The 14662-nt window shown below is 41.7% G+C and overlaps 1 protein-coding gene across 8 annotated transcripts in view; it reads left to right on the forward strand.

The window, feature by feature from the left end:
* Positions 1 to 1465: 1465 nt before the first annotated feature.
* SUPT3H (SPT3 homolog, SAGA and STAGA complex component) overlaps positions 1466 to 14662 on the forward strand; it is a 438440-nt gene continuing 425243 nt past the window's right edge. For 3 of the 8 annotated variants that reach the window (XM_034766663.1, XM_034766661.1, XM_034766662.1), the window contains exon 1: positions 1466 to 1789. The gene's annotated coding sequence lies outside the window, so the exon portion shown is untranslated. Of the gene's footprint in view, positions 1866 to 2641; positions 2682 to 14662 lie in introns of all 8 variants that reach the window. The other 5 variants (XM_034766665.1, XM_034766667.1, XM_034766666.1 and 2 more) reach the window with 4 other exon arrangements.

Genomic DNA, 14662 nt, shown 5'->3' on the forward strand with positions numbered 1-14662 from the left:
GGAGAGGCAATGGTCATGATGCAGTATGCAAGTATTTGAAACAAGCAGATGTCAAGGACAGAGTTTAGGGTTTGTTTAGGGTTTAATAAGAGGGTATAATTAGGAGTCATGGGATAAAATTAGAGGGAAAATTTAGGACTTGGTTGCACACAGAAGTTGTATCGCTTCAACTGTATTAGTATAAAATAGTACAATTCCATAGTATGGCTGTGTTTATATCAGTATAAGTGGGCTTATACCACTATAGTTTATTCCCATACAGGAAGGGGAATAAGGTATATCGGTATGTTATCTTTATGCCAGAATAACAGTGTCCAAACTAGGGGGTTTATATTTTATTGGTGTATCACACCTCCAACCAAAATAGTTATACTGGTACAAAATCCATGTACAAACCAGACCTTAGCTTAATATCCCCCAAAACCTTCCTGACGGGGATAGCTATTAAGCTGTGGAACAGTTTTCCTGCGAGACTCATCAGAAAACCCACTTTTTGGGACATTTAAACTTGCCCAGAAGCGAGGATCTTGCATCAAACCCTCATAGGTGAAGCATCACTTTGAGATGGAGCTATGTGTGTTTAGCAACCCTTTGAACACCCCTGGGTGCTTATTATTTTTAGATTCATTTTTGTCTCAGAGTCACTTGGACCCTTCCTTAAAGCCTGACATATACTACCTTCAGTACAGCCTGGTTCCTGTAGTGTCTAAGCCTCAGATACACCACCTGTAGTAGTGCCTAGCTACTAAAGGGTCTAGGCCTTAGATACATGACCTGCAGTAGTGCCTGGTTGCTATGGGGCAGTGAGTTTTAACCTTTTTTCATTTGCGGACCCCTAAAAAAATTTCAAATGAAGGTGCAGACCCCTCTGGAAATCTTAGTCTGCGGCCGCAGGGGTCCGCAAATCACAAATTGAAAACCGCTGTTCTATGGTAACAACCTTTTAGAGCTCCCACTTAGACCCCCCCCCCCCACAGGTTGAAAACCACTGCTATCGGGTCTAAGCCTCAGACACATGATCTGCAGCAGTGCCTGGCTGCTATAGGGCCTCTCCTGTCTGCTGCGGGTGGAAGAGAAATCTTATAAGCATCTGACGTTATGGCAAGGGGCATAGCGTGATAGATCGGTGCCCTTTTAATGTCTAATGTAAATGCAACATATGGCACTTCCTAGCCAGGTGCTGAGAGGGGACCGGAGCGATGCCTGTAGAAGCACCCCCTGATGGCTCCAGGGTCTCTTCTGAAACCGGCGGGGGATACCCGAGCACCTCTAGGGGGTCTCCTACAAGCAGGGGCCTCCTCTGGGGGATCCCCCAGCTCTCCTCTCCCAGGCCGCCGCGCAGGGGGAAACCCCTTTCGGAGGGAAGCGGGAGCAGCGGCCGAGCCAGGGCTGGGCACAGCGCGGCCCGCCCCTGCTCCGCCCCCACGCGGGGCTCCAACCGCCGCCGGCCGCCCAGGGAGAAGCGGCGCGAGACGCCACACAGAAGATGGAGGCGCGGGTGCTCCGCAGCTGATGTGTGGCGGAACCGGCCCCTCCCCCGGCGGGCGGCGCCATTTTCCCCCTGGTCGGTTAGTCACCTAGAGCCGAGCGGCTGCTGAGAGGCCTCGGTTCCTCTCTCCGTGTCTGGTGGTAGGGGAAAGAGGACGGCGCAGCTCCCCTCTCCCCCTGTCCAACCGTCCCTCTGTCTCTGGACATCAGCCCACTGGGGTTAATTGGCCACCACCAGGCCAGGCTGCGCCTTCCTTCCTTGCACACCTCTGCGTCCAGCCCCGTGTGTCTGAGCCTTTGAGTGAGTCACCAGCAAGGGCGAGCGAACAGCGTGTTGCTATTGCCTAACTTAGCAGGGAGTTTATGGGGCTGTGGAGGTATTGACCCAAGGGATGTATTGCCTGGCTGCCTAGGAATCTTTTTTTTTGGGGGGGGGGGGCTAGGGGGAAGAGAGAAGGGGAGGGTTATGTGTGTTCCTGAGTCTTGCACCCTGCTGCAGGAATGTCTGCTAATGTGCCTTGGCCTCTGTTATCATGGTACTACGTCTCCCAGCGCCTGGGCTAGATACCACCCAGCGCTGTGCCACTTGCAGCCCAGGTCTGGGGAAAGCCTCTGCAGCTCCTTTCCTTGTAACGTTATCTGTTCCCTGGTACCAGATGCTAAAACCAAGCTGCCCCCCCCCCCCCGAATTGGCCACCTGTTGCAGGTGCCTGAGTGTTTGGGGTGTCCAATCTGGGGTGCTTCGGGCCTGAATTTCAGAGGTGCTGAGCACCCACAACTCCACTTGATCTCGGTGGCAGCTGTAGATTCTCAACAAGTCTGAAATTCAGGTTCAAAGCACCCTAATAACTGAAAAAAGCAACAGAGGGTCCTGTGGCACCTTTGAGACTAACAGAAGTATTGGGAGCATAAGCCTTCGTGGGTAAGAACCTCACTTCTTCAGATGCAAGACATAACTGAGGCACCCAGAACAGGTGACCACTCTGGGGAGTATGGGTACACGTAACTCCTCAGCCTGGTGGTCTGAATCCTGTTTCTCTCCTCTTCTCAATTTCCCTGGGGTTTACACTTATCGCTTACTAAATGTTTCACTATGCCCTATTTATATTCATGTTTGTAAACAACTTTGAAAATGTTTTTATAATTTATATAGAACAAGTTGCTGATGTCCAGTTACACTAAAAGTGTGCCAGGTACCGTTGAGTGTTGTTTTGTGATGGTGTTGTATCTTTGCCATTCTGAGAGTTTGGTGGTTTCTCTCGCCCACATTTTTTTTGGTGGGGGCAGGGGGATTGATGGATTTTTATTTAGATAGCAGTACAAGTGTGGTGTTTTATAGGTGAAGGGTCCAGACTTTGCAATGAATAAAAAACTACCTGTTCCCAGGTTCTGAGCATTTAATACATTCTCAAGTCCAAGAGAATGCATTTTTTTTTCTGTTGAGCTCTTATAAATGTGCAGTGGTTTTCATTATCATTTACTAAACGTATTAAGATATGCTTTATATATTGGTCAGCAACTTCAGCTCTAGAAATTACACAAATGACTAAAACGCTTTGTGACCTATGAATGAAAAGAACTATATACATGCAAAGTATTTATTAAATATGCATTCCAGGAGAAAATGAGGTTTTGGGCAATATATTTAGCTTCAGGGTATGTCTACACTTAAAATGGTACAGCTGGCAGCTGCAGTGCTTAAGCGTAGATGCTACCTATGCCAACAGAAGTGGGTCTCCCATCGGCATAGGCAATCCAGCTCCCCGAGAGACGGTAGTTAGGTCCACAGAAGAATTCTTCTGTTGACATAGCACTGTCTACAACTGGGTTAAGTCGGTATAGTTACCTCTCTTGGGGCTTTGGATTTTTCACATCCTTGAGCGATGTAGCTATACCAATATAAATTCCCAGTTTAGACCAGGATGTCCTGTAGCAACATTAAGGGTGTGTTGTGAGGTACTTCAGAAGATTTTTGTAGAACTGAGTTTACTTGAAGGGTTATAATTTGAACCAAATGGAAATTAGAAACAAATTCTGTTGATGAGGTATTTAGAGAATGCCTTCCTTTTGAAATATTCAGCTAAACTCCTATGTTCTTCTACCTGCTATGAGTCTTCTCCTCTCTCCCTTCACCTTCCTTTACTGTTTTAAGTTTATTATTTTTTACCATGGGCCAGATCCCAACTCCCATTGAAGCCAATGGAAATATTCCCATTGACTTCAATGGGGTTTGCTTAGACCTCATGTTTGTAGATTGGTAACCTGTCTCTTATGATGACTTTTCATCTTGTTTGTTGTTGCTGCATTAGTAGAGAGAGTGGTGTCATAAGTAGTTTTGCCAACTCCTGAGATATTTGGTATGAGAATCTTAGCTTACTTTTTTTTTTTTTTTAAAAAACATGAAATTTTGGAAGTTTGAACAGATGACCAGAGTATGCTCTAAAAAGAAGAATAGGAGTACTTGTGGCACCTTAGAGACTAACAAATTTAACACGGCTGCTACTCTGAAACCTGAGAGTATGCTCTGAAAGCTTGAAAACTAGAAGGCGAATAAAAAGAACCCTTCACATTTTTTTTATTTTGGGGGTCTGACTCATGTTTTTGGAACAATAGGGTTGACCATAAAGCTCAAGGTTTAATAGAATTCACCCAGCTCTTCAATATACAGGCTTATTTGCTAAGCCAAACAGTGTCACAACCAACTACATTGCTCTTATGGACTTAATTTTGAATAACGCAAAATGCAACTGTCTGAAATGTGATTAGTCAATTAGTAACTTGTCAGCATAAGCAAACTATAATTTAATAAACTACATGTGGTAGGAATTACATTTGCATAATAATTTTAGGCCATGTTGAACACCTTTCTTGGTTGTTAATACCATCCCTACATGATACCCTTAAGAAATAAGGCATGCTAGATTCTGCATTTCTGGGTGATAATAGCGCGCCTCAGGGGATGTGGTAAAACAGCAGGCCAAACCCAAGAAGTGTGATAATCCCACAGAAATTGTGTGGACTGTTTTGTTGCTATCATGAAGTCTACAAAGAAAATGGGGAAGGCAGTTAGCCATGTGCTTTTTCTGTTCTGGGCATTATTTAGTTGGTTATGAAAAGAGTTTCTCAACCAGCAGGCCAGAGGCCCGTGGGGGGTCACAAGCAGGTTTTAGGAGGTCCTCCAAAATAAACCAGAAAGCAAGGCTGGCGTTAGACTCGCTGGGGACCAGGGCAGAAAGCTGAAGCCCGAGCCCGCTGTGTGGGGCTGAAGCCTAAGCAACGTAGTTTCATGGGGCCCCCTGTGACTTGGGGCCCCGGGCAGTTGCCCTACTTGTTACCCCCTAAGACCAGCTCTGTCTTCTAATCTACTGGATATGCAGAAAAACAGTTGTGGCACAGGTGGGCCACAGAATTTTTATAGCATGTTGGGGGGTTCCTCAGAAAGAAAAAGGTTGAGAACCCCTGGGTTATGAGATCCTTGGTAACTAGTCAGAAATCTGTCTCTCCAAAGTACTGAAACTTAAGTTGATGCCTTTGTGGGAAACTATATTTTGCTAGACCAATTTACATTTTGTATTTAATAAAAAGATCAGCAGTAATGCTAAAAATCATGATTAGTTTCCATGGCACTATTAAATGTACAGAATAATTTTATTCATAAGTAATCTTCTAGCCCCCTCCCTAGCCAAGCACTTTCACATGCTTGGGGTATTCCAAAATATAATTAAAATGTTCTCAAAGCTAGCAAAATATTTGTAATCAAAACAACACCTTAAAACTTTCAACAGGAAAATGAAAAAGGAATAATGGGAGGTAGTAAACAAGGTTAATCGGTGGTGGGGGAAAGGGAAAAAGGTGGTTATTTTCAAAAGCACCCAATGTTTGCTTATTGCTGCTGCTATGAAGTTGATAGTAAAACTCTCAATGACTTGAGTGGGAGGTGTTAGCCCAATTCAGAGAGCTCTTGAAAGTCTCACTCTAAATGTTTAAAAGTGAACAAAAGGATGTTTGCTCCCATTGTCAGACACTGAAACAGATGTCAAAACAGAACAAATATTATGTGTTAGGATTTGCTGCTGCAAAGACCTGGTGGCTCACAGGCTTCATGTGTTATGGTGGGGTCTGTAAAAGGGGATGTATTGACTACCAATAAAGTATGACTAAATTTAACTTTTTAATTACTCTTTATTATTATGGAATCATAGAAATGTAGGCCCAGAGGGGACCTTGAGAGGTCATCTAGTCCAGCCCCCTACACTGAGGCTGCACCAAGTATACCTCCTAGACCATCCCTAAGAGGTATTTGTCTAAGCCAGCGGTCCCCGACGTGGTGCCTGCCGGCGCCATGGCATCTATGTGCGCCCACGTACTGGCCGGCGGACGAGCATCCGCCAAAATGCCGCCGACCAGCAGCGTCATCCAGAGGTGTCGCCGCTGAAATGCCGCCGAAAATCGCCTATTGATGTTGCCGCTTCTTGGTGGCATTTCAGCGAATGCTCGTCCGCTGGCCACTGTCCGCGGTGGCTCATCGTCTGGCACCTGCCAGATGAAAAAGGTTGGGGACCACTGGTCTAAGCTGTTGTTAATAACCTCCAATGATGGGGATTCCACAACCTCCCTTGAAAGCCTGTTCTAGAACTTAGCTATTCTGATAGAAAGTTTTTCCTGATCTCTAAGTGAAATCTCCCTTGCTGACGATCAAGGGACTTCTTGTCCCCTTCAGTGGACGTGGAGAGCAATTGATCAAATACACTTAGGGCTCATAAGAGCACGGTGAAGACTCTTATAGGTTTCCCCCCTCAGTATTTTCTCAAAATTAAACGTGTCCAGGTTTTTTAAACCTTTCCTCATAGATGAAGTTTTCTAAACTATTTATAACTTTTGTTGCTCTCCTCTGAACTATCTCCAATTTGTCCACTGCTTTCTTAAAGTGCAGTGCCCGAAACTGGACACAGTACTCCAACTGAGGCCTTGCAATGCCGAGTCGAGGGCACCTACAACACCTCTGTTAATATACCCCAGTGTGACTCCTTCAGGTTGTGATCCACTGTAACCCCCAGATCCTTTTCAGCAGTATTACTGCCTAGCCAGTTATTCTCCACTTTGTATAGTTGTGTATTTGATTTTGTTTCCTTCATAAGTGTAGAACTTTGTACTTGTCTTTATTGAATTTCATTTTGTTGAGTTTAGACCAGTTCTACAATTTTGTCAAGGTTGTTTTGAATTCTAATCCTGTTGACCAAAGCGCTTGCAAACCCTCCAAGTCTGGCATCATTCACAAATTTTATAAGCTTACTCTCCATTCCATTTCCATGTCATTAATGAAAATATTAAATAGGTAAGGTCCTACTTAATTTGCGATATTGTGGAAATTCTGATTCCCGCAATATTAGATTTCCACTGCAGTTTTGATTTTAATTAGCTTACTTTGCACAGTCCCCAATTTTGCATACATTTTGTGGTTTGTAACACACTTTTTTCCCTATTAGTACAGTAGAACCCCATTTATCCAAGCTGATAGCAGCTGTCAGCCCTGTGCATTAATGACTGTAATATCATTGCAGCAAAATGTCTGGTGGTTGTTGTTATTATTTTTAAAAAGGGCAGTCATAACATAATACTTGAATATTTATATTGTTCCAGCAAATTTTTCATAAACAAATATGTCTTCTTTGGCTTTTCCAAACTGTGGCAATTAATAAAGGTCATTTATTACTTTTCCATGATTTTCCATGTCTTATTCTCAACTGGGCATCATTTCTTTGACAATCATCCTGCAATTCACGTAGGGCCTTATAAATACTATCAGACCCTGCAGGACCCCACTTGATATGTCCTCCCAATTTGATAGCAAACCATTATTAACTATTCTTTGAGTATTAGCTTTCAAACAGTTGTGCATCCACCTTACAGTAATTTCATCTAGAATACATTTCCTTAGTTTGCTTATGAGAATGTCAGTTGGGACTGCAGCAACAGCTTTATTAAAATCAAGATATGTCTTGTCTACAGCTTCCTCCCATCCACCAGGCCAATAATCTTGTTAAAGAAGGAAATTAGCGTGGTTTAGCATGATTTGTTCTTGACAAATCCATGTTGGCTATTACTTTTAACTTTATTATAATCTAGGCGCTTACACATTAATTGTTTAATAATTTGTTCTCGTATCTTTCCAGGTATTGAAGTTAGGCTGACTGGTCTATAATCTCCTGGATCCTCTTTGTTCCCTTTTAAAGATGGATAGTATTTTGCCCTTCTCCAGTCCTCCAGGAGTTCTCGAAGATAATCACTAATGGTTCAAAAATTGCTTCAATTAGTTCCTTAAGTACCCTAGGATGAAGTGCATCTGGTCATACCTTCCTGAATTCATCTAACTTATAAATATTCTTTAACCCATTCTTACCTTAATTTGGCTTGCATTGCTTCTTCCTTGTTGTTAATATTAATTAACCAGAGAATGAAGCAAAATGGGCATTAAACACCTTAGCTTTCTTGATTTGATTTGTTCTTAGCTCTCCTTCTCCACTAAGCAGAGGACCCACACTTTCCTTCATCTTTCTCTTAATGGTTTTTATAGAATCTCTTGTTGCCTCTTATGTCCCTTGCTAGGTATGACTAATTTTGTGCCTCTGCCTTTCTCATTTTGTCCCTGCATGTTTGTGCTTTTAATTTGTACTCATCCTTGGCAATTTGTCCATGTTTCCACTTTTTGTAGGATTCCCTTTTGATTTTTAGGTCACTAAAGAGCTCCTGATTGAGCAATATGGGCCTCTTACTATTCTTCCTATTTTTCTTTTGCATTGGGATAGTTTCCTGTTGTGCTTTTAATATTGTCTCTTTGAGAAACAGTCAGCTCTCCTGAATTTCTTTTTCCATTAGATTTTATTCCCATGAGATCTTACCTGTTTGTATTAAAGTAAGGGTTGTGGAGCCTTGTGTAGAGGTGGGCAAATGAGGTTGACATTATTTGCAGAGCAAAGGTGGGAGTTGATACTCACGGTGGGACTAAATTATGAGGGGCCTTAGAGACAAAGACAAGCTTGTGTTTCATGTAATGGATAAATAGGTACACAAAGAAGAGAGTGGTGTGGTCAGTGTGAGAGCCAGGAAGTTGATCTTAGCAGCTGTGTTTGGAAAGGAGTTGAGAAGGGCAAAGATGCTGCAGTTGAGGTCCAAAAGAAAGAAACTGACTTTAATAAAATTAAAATAATAATAAAAAAGAAGCTTAGAACCATGGAAAGCGAAAGGTGTAAGGCTGAACCGTGAGGTTGCAGAATTTGCAGATAACACAACATTAGGTTAGTCAAAAGTAGAGAAGACTGAGGAATTCTAGAGGGATTTAACAGAGTTAAATGAATGAGGAGCCTGATGGCTGATTAAATTTATTGTGGACAAATGAAGGTAACAAATTAGTAAGAATAACTAGAAGTATGTATTCTCATTGCTGGACTCGAAATTAATTTCAAGCGCCAGCAAAAAGATCAAGGTGTAGTTTTGGACACTTAAGTAAAAACACCTGTGCAGTGCACAATGACAGTCAAAACAAATGCTGGGATGCATGAAGAATGGCATAGAAATTAACACTAAAATATTATGCCATCATATAATTCTGTGGTATTCTCCCACCTGAATATTGTGTTCATTATAGTCACCTAATCTGAAACCAAAAAAAAAAAAAAAAAAAAGCCGAAATAAAATGTCCAGAGAAGCAAACAAAACTTAGTTGTTAGCTTGGGCTTAAATCAAAACAAAATATGTCAGTGCTTCCTAAATGGAGTATCTGTAAATTGGTGGTAGAAGAAGTTGTATGTTCAGGTTTGCAAGACCATACTGCAAATAACAAAGAGTAGAACATAATTTTAAAAAGTCTACCAAAATGTCTGTTATGTAAAATATTAAATAAAAGTGAACCTTGCCTAAATCTCCACATAATATATTTCATGCTAGGGTGCTATGAAATGACGTATATTCTCATACCATACAAAGGTAAAGTTTGGTGATGCCCTACAATCCAGTGGTGGTATTTGGTGTGAGTACTAGACTGTGCTTTGAGCTAAAGCCCTCCTATGTAGGTCTAAGCAGAAAGAGTGCACTTTAAAATACCACACCAGTTACACAAGTCTAGATTTGATCAGTTTTTACCTGCCAGAGTCGTAGGTATGAGTGCCAGAAGATTTGGGGCCAATTTCTACCCTGAGACTGGCATTCACAGCCATCACTTATTTAACTGGAGACTACCTGTGGTTATCTGAGTGGAAAAAATAGCTCTGAGGTTGTGTATGTACATCCATAAAGTAATTGTTAAAATAGACTTATAAGGACACTAGGATAATCAAAGCTTTGAAAAACTTTGACAGAAAGAATCTGTGTTATGCAAATACTGAGTATTTTTAATTCAGATAAGTTGGTTAGATGCTTTACTTTTTCTGTTCCACAACCCTCCTGCACAACCATTACAAGGATTTTTTTCATCAATTTTATTTTTATATTCACCAATCCAAAACTGAGGCTTTAGACCTCTGTTAGAAGCAGCAAATTACTTTACAGGAATTTTGCAGCCTTCAATTTTGTGACTTGGGTTCTTTACCAAATGTTTAGCCGTTACTTGAGTTTGTTAAAATCATCAATGGGAAGCATGGCAGCTTGGTATGGCAGGTTTGTCTGCAAAAAGCACAGTGCATTCTGTGAAGAGAGATGAGCAAGAGTCTGAGATTAGTTTCTGCCTCCTCTGAGCACGATTACCTCCAGGAAAAGAGAGGCCTCCCACTATAGAGTTTCCAATTGAATTCAAAGTAAGAAATGCGACTTTATCAGTGCCTCACACTACAGAATCCTGCATCCGTAGCATGATTTTTCAGCTGGCGGTTTCTGTATCCGGTAAATCAATCCAATTAATCATCAGTCTGTCTTTCTATGGCTGGGCCCAAAATATTTCCAAAATTTCTGCCAAAGGTGGTTTAAAGAACTCTCATTACATTTATGTGTGGACAAACCGTAGCTATCAAAAAGGAATATGAGAGGAAGTCTATAGATGTTGCATTTTGAGTAAAAAGTTGGACACCTAGACTTGGTCTACACTAAAAAGGTAGGTCGACTGTCACTCAGGGGTGTGAAAAATCCACTCCCTTGAGTGGTGTAGTTAAGAGAACTTAACTCCTGTTGTAGGCAGTGCTAGGTTGACAGAAGTCTTTTGTTGCTCTAACTATCACCTCTCGGGGAGGTGGATTACCGATAGCAACCCCTCCTGTCAGCGTAGGTAGTGCCTACGCTGAAGCGCTATAGGGGCGCAGATGTAGCGTTTCAAGTGTTGACAAGTCCCTAATATTATATGGTTTCTAACAGGATCAGTGGTTTACTGTGTAAGCTTGGTCAAGTCAAGCAGAATTATTTTTGTCTAGTACAACTAGTCAAAACTTAAGAAGGAAATTTTTGCTTATTTGTAGATTTTTAGATATGCTTTTTTAAGAAAAACAAATTAATATGTGCGAAGAGGAACCTTTGAGATTGCTTATCTCTTCTGAGATGAAGGAGAGGAGTTGTGAACAAAAAGCTAGTGGGTTTCATTTTATTCTTGCATGCACGTGCATTGCTCCCATTGAAGTTTGAGAACCACATCTGAGGACAGAATTTTGTCCAGTGTCTATACATAGTTGATATTGTAGAGTTGAAAAGAGTTTGTTATGCTCTCCTGGTTTTCATACAGGAATTCTAGATTCAATGTGCATTATTGAGAACAGATGATGGGGTTGTCATGGTTTATCTCATCAAGTGGAAAGAAGGAAGATAACTATTATAGAATCCATGTTCCTCATGTCTAGCTAGTGAACAGGAGCAGCAAACGGGAGTTTTGCAAGGGAGTTCTCCAGGTGAAGGAGGAGTGACTGTTACCCTTGGGGTGAGTTTGTTGTCTGTGTGTCTTGTGCGCTTGCTTGCAGTGTGCCTGATTAATTGAAGTTTATAGTGTGGTCTGTTTGGGGGGGCCATATGCTGAGCCCAGCGGTTTGCTAGACAAAGCTGAGAGCTTCCTAACGAAGCTTTCTAGCCTGCCATCCTTTGATCCCTAATTCCTTTAGGATCCCTTGACAAGGGGGTGGGGGTTAGGGCTAACTCATGGAGAACAGGGGTTTAAAAAGCCAGTTTGTAAGAGACCAAAGGAGCTAGCAAACAGGAGTTTTGTGAGGAAGTTTAGAGAGGGAGCATGAGAGCCGATACACCTAATAAACATTCTCTAAAATTAGGCCAATAATCCTTCCCACCTGCTGATTCGTGCCCCCCGCCCTCAAGTTCCTTCCTGATAAAGAACAAACAACCAAAAAGCCCCCAGCAAGAGTAAAAAATAATGCAGGCAGAAGTCCAGCAGCAGAGTGAGGGCTATCCATTTTATTGCAGTGAATGCAGCATGTATGATTACCTGCCTTGTGGGCAGGTGGCATTTGTGTGCATTCAGTGAAAGTAGTTCTTGGCCCTCAGAGACAGAGTAGGGGCTCTTGAGACCAGAGTGGCTGAACTGGAAAAGCTAAGGGAGACGGTACATAGATGAGACTTTTTGTGATATAGTGGGAATACTCCATTATATCACAAAAAGTCTCATTTATGTACCCTCTCCCTTAGCTTTTCCAGTTTTCCCACCCTTGCTCTGTGTTGAGCTCTTCTCCCCGTCTGATAGCCCCTGTGTTGAGGAAGATGAATATCTCGGGGAAGGAGAGCATCAAGAGGGAGTAGAGGAAAACAATCCTATGGTTGGGATCCTCCTTCCAAAAGATGTCAGGTTATCCTCTTGCGCTGAGGATACCTCTCTGGGGTGGGGGACCCCTATTATTAGGAAGACAGGTAATAGTAATGGAGGATATGTTTGTTAGAAAAACATATACTTGAGTTTGTGATGGCCAGGAGAACTGCATGGTGAATTGCCTGCTGGGTGTGAAGTTTTTAGATCTCTCAAGACATTTAGACAGCCTTATGTGCAGTGCTGGGGAGGAGCTGGTGATCATGGTACATGTAGGTGCCAGTGACATACGGAAGGGTAGGAGAGAGGTGTTGGAGGCCAAATTTAGGCTGGTAGGTAAAAAATTGAAGTCCAGAATCTCCATGGTAGCATTCTCTGAAATGTTCCCTGTTCTGCTTGCAGGGCCAGTTAGACAGGTAGAACTGCAGTGTCTCAATAAATGGATGAGACTATGGTATTCATAGCAGGGATTTAGGTTTATTAGGAATTGGGAAACCTTTTGGGAAATGAGAAGCCTGTACAGGAAGGATGGGCTCCACCTAAACCAAAAACGAACCAGATTGCTGGCTTGTAAAATTATAAAGACCGTAGAAGAGGAGTTCTTAGACTAAGGGCTGGGGAAAAGCTGACAGGTACAGAGGAGTATGTGATTTAGACAGACATCTCTTAAGGGATGATTTATTAAAGGGATAATTGTAGTAAAGAGGAGAGGACAGAAATTAATGAAGTACAGTTCGGAACTGAAAAAAAAACCTGTCAAATGAAAGCGTCCCATTCAGTTACATAACATGAAGGCCAACAACTAAATATTGACAAATTTTATAAGTGCTTATATACAAATGCAAGAAGTCTAAATATTAAGATGGGTGAACTTGAGTGACTGGTATATAATGAGGATATTGATGTAATAGACAACACAGAAACTTGGTGGAACGATGATGGGACACAATAAATTCAGTATTGATAAATGCAAAGTAATGCACATTGGAAAACATAAATTCAACTACATACAAAATGATGGGGTCTACATTAGCTGTTACGACTCACGAAAGAGAACTTGGAGTTGTTGTGGATAGTTCTCTGAACACTTCTGCTCAGTGTGCAGCAACAGTCAAAAAAGCTAACAGAATGTTAGAAACCATTAGGAAAGGGATAGATAATACAGAAAATATCAAATGTCACTACATAAATCCTTGATATGTCCACACCTTGAATACTGTATGCAGTTCTGGTCACCCCATCTCAAAAAAGATACTAAAATTGGAAAAAGTACAGAGAAGAGCAACAAAAATGATTAGCAGCGGAGAGTCCTGTAGCATCTTATAGACTAACAGACATATTGGAGCATGAGCTTTCGTGGGTGAATACCCACTTCGCCAGATGCAATAGATGAAATTTATTTTTCCCACTTTAAAGAAAATGGTAAAGTAAGAATTTAGTGCATCAGAAGAAGCAGCAATAACAGCAGACATAATAGTTTGCTAGCAAGAATTTTACCACCTGCATATGCATTTAACTTGATGTTGTTTCATAGATTTTTTTTTTCAAAAAGCAGAAGGCTCAGATTACTTTGATACCATCCCCTGATTTGAACAACATGATTGTATGAAGATCTTATGCAGCCTGCTTCTAATCCCAAATCCTCTCTGTCAAGGTCTAGTCCATCTTGAACACTGATCTTCTTGCATCATCTCCCTGGCTCATACCATCCTAGAGAAGTTAGGAGTGTTGCTATAACTCTCTCATCCTACATGCTATAACATTTTACATGTCGTACAGAAATAGTTGATTTATCTTCATGTGTGTGACTGAGGCAGTTTACACCTAAATACTGGTGATTGAGTGTTGCATAGTTTGACCTACACTATAAATGTATCAAAACTGTAATTTTATAATTTGGGTAATACTTTCATTGTGAATAGCTAGGCCAGTTCACTTTAGATAGCCTATTAGTTCAAATCTGCTAGAGGAATTCCAGGAGAATAACCGTAAAGGCTTAATTGTCAGTATTCAGACTTTCAGGTCTCAGACTCATTTCCTGGAAGAGATAGAGCAATGGTTTTCAACCTGTGGCTTGTGGGCTGCATGCGGCCCAGTCAGCACACAGCTGCAGCCCTTGTGACATCCTCAGGGCAATACAGTGTGTGTGTGTATATATATATATATATATAGATAGTGTGGATGTGGCCCATATAACACAAAAGGCTTCATATGCGGCCCACGTGGTAAATAGGTTGAGAACCACTGAAATAGAGGGTCAGTGTAACACTGTACATAATCAGTATACAATTCTTTTAATTGTTCATTCTCTTTAATACTTTTTTAGAAGCTAGATAGACTAGATTCAGACATGTACTTTCTCATGTGTTTATTTTTATTTTGCTTGTTTTATTATTTATATCTTCATAGCACCCTAAAGCCCTAGTCACACACCAACATGTCATTCTGAAG

Source organism: Trachemys scripta, chromosome 3 (genome assembly GCF_013100865.1).
Source record: "Trachemys scripta elegans isolate TJP31775 chromosome 3, CAS_Tse_1.0, whole genome shotgun sequence".
Taxonomy (NCBI): domain Eukaryota; kingdom Metazoa; phylum Chordata; order Testudines; family Emydidae; genus Trachemys; species Trachemys scripta.